Source organism: Mustela putorius, unplaced genomic scaffold (genome assembly GCF_011764305.1).
Source record: "Mustela putorius furo isolate JIRA1106 unplaced genomic scaffold, ASM1176430v1.1 tig00000508_pilon_pilon_pilon, whole genome shotgun sequence".
Classification (NCBI taxonomy): domain Eukaryota; kingdom Metazoa; phylum Chordata; class Mammalia; order Carnivora; family Mustelidae; genus Mustela; species Mustela putorius.
In genome coordinates this window covers 19,304,648-19,306,873 of record NW_025421402.1, presented here as the reverse complement: position 1 = coordinate 19,306,873, position 2,226 = coordinate 19,304,648, and the positions used below count along the sequence as shown (strand labels likewise).

Genomic DNA, 2,226 nt, shown 5'->3' with positions numbered 1-2,226 from the left:
CATGTCATAGCAGAAGGCAAGATGTCATCCTTTTGGATGGCTGAGTAAGGAGAGGAGAAACTCCAGTCTCCCGCGGGGATGTGACTGTCCGTAGCTAACTCACCTACACAAACTAGCCCACCTCTTGGTAAGCAACACCTCTGACCTTGGTGTGGATGCCCCAGAGGAAGAAACAAGAGATAAGGTAGAAGACAAATCTTCCGAGGTGGGTCACTCACAGAACACCAGTCTGGAGAAGGACCTCCAGGGGCCACCCCATCGGGGCCTCCGTGACCAGCAGGGCCAGTCCGGGTCCCAAATGGAAGGGAATACAGTGTCTGCTGGTGTCCACGCTCACAGAATACACACCAGGCCTTCTGTATTCACTCCTTCCAGAGCTGTTAGCTTTCCACTCAAAAAAAGTGTGCACCTCTCAGGATGGTTTCAGTTTTGTTTTGGGGTTTTTTTTATTTTAACTTTTTACTGATGTATGAAGGGCATTCGGAAAAGTACCCAAGTCACAAGCTCAATAGCATTTCACCAAACGGATACACCGAGATCACAAGCCACCAGATCAATACCAGATTATTCCCCACAGCCCTCTCTGAGGCCCCAACCCGCCCACCCCCTGCCTCCTCCCGACCCCGAGCCCCCCAGCCGCTGTCCTGACTTCCAGCATCACACATCAGTTTGCCTCATGGGCTGTACTTTGAAGAAGCTGGATTCCAGAGATGTGCAGCAAAGATTTTCTTTTTTCTTAATCAACACTATCTGGGAAGGGGAGGTACTTGTCGAACCTGATCTGGGTGTCGTATTTTATTTCCGACCCTCAAGATTCCTAACTCCTTAACGCCTCATAAACTGGGAGGAATTTTAGGGAAAGAGTCATCTTCATGAGCAACCTAGCAGCGGGCAGAAGGCCAAGCGGGGAAGACCGTGGAATGAGGTAAGAGAAAGGCGTTATGAAGAGACAGGAGCCCCCTGGAGGAGAAGTATTCCGACCTCTCCTGACAGATTTCAGACCTCCTTTGCCTCTTGTAATTTTTTTCTCTGTTTCTAAAGACACTGTTTTCAGCAAAGCCACACACCCCCACCTCCTCACTTTAAACGAGCATTGAAAACACAAGTATAACGTGAGCCACATAGGCCATTTTTTAAAAGATTTATCTGTTTATCATTAAAGAAAGAGAGAGTGAGAGAGCATGAGCTGGAGGAGGGGCAGAAGGAGAGAGAGAATCCCAAGCAGACCTCCAAGCTGAGCCCAGAGCCTGATGTGGGGCCCCATCCCGTGACCCTAACCTAAGATCGTGACCTGAGCCAAAATCAAGAATGGGACCCTCAGCTGAGCCACCCAGGTGCCCCTGCAATTTTTCATAGTGGTAAGACACACATAACATAAAATTTATCATCAGTGACATTTAGTACATTCGTAATACTCTGCCACCAACCGCCCTGTCTATCCAGAACAGTTCACTAGCCCAAAGGGATACCTTGTATCCATTCAGCAGTCACTCTTCTCCCTCAAAACAATGTTCACATGCCACCAAGTAAGTGACACTGCCTTAACTCTACGTGTGTTGTACAGGCCTAAAGGTCTCCTCTGTCCTTGTCAAGGAGAAGGCTAAGCTTCTCTCCTTTGTACAGCACCCACGTATGTAATTTTTTAAATTTTCTCATAGCGGGGCACCAGACCGGCTCAGTTAGCAGAACATTCAACTCCTGATCTTGGGGTTATGAGTTCAAGTCCCACTTTGGGTGTAGAGATGACTTTAAGAAAATATTAATTAATTAATTAATCAATTAATCTAGTAGCCACATTAAAAAAAATAATTTTAGTAATTTACTTAACCCTGTTTATCCACACTGTTATCATTCCAACACGAAATCATTGTAAGAATGGTTGCAGGGGCACCTGGGTGGCTCAGCTGGTTAAGCGTCTGCCTTTGACTCAGGTCATGATGGACTGAACTCCATGTGGGCTCCCTGCTCAGCGGGGAGTCTGCTGCTCCCTCTCCCTCTGCCTCGCCCGTGCTCTCTCTCTCTAAGTAAATAAATAAAATCTTAAAAAAAGAAAAAGAACGATTGCAGAGACACATTACACTCTTTCATTCTGACTGAGTCTTTGCGATCTCTCATGTATTTCACACGCACAGCGTTAACGCCATTTGGACCGGCCATGTGTCAATGACCCCGAACGGCTACCATCTTGGATAGTGCAGTTCTAAGTAATTTGTAGAATGCTGTTAA

General features: G+C 46.9%; 1 non-coding gene across 1 annotated transcript; it reads right to left on the bottom strand.

Annotated features, from left to right (window-relative positions):
- Positions 1–1,502: 1,502 nt before the first annotated feature.
- LOC123392366 lies at positions 1,503–1,626 on the bottom strand. Its single transcript, XR_006607097.1, has one exon. It is a non-coding gene; the product is annotated as a U6atac minor spliceosomal RNA (small nuclear RNA).
- Between the last annotated feature and the right edge of the window lie 600 nt (positions 1,627–2,226).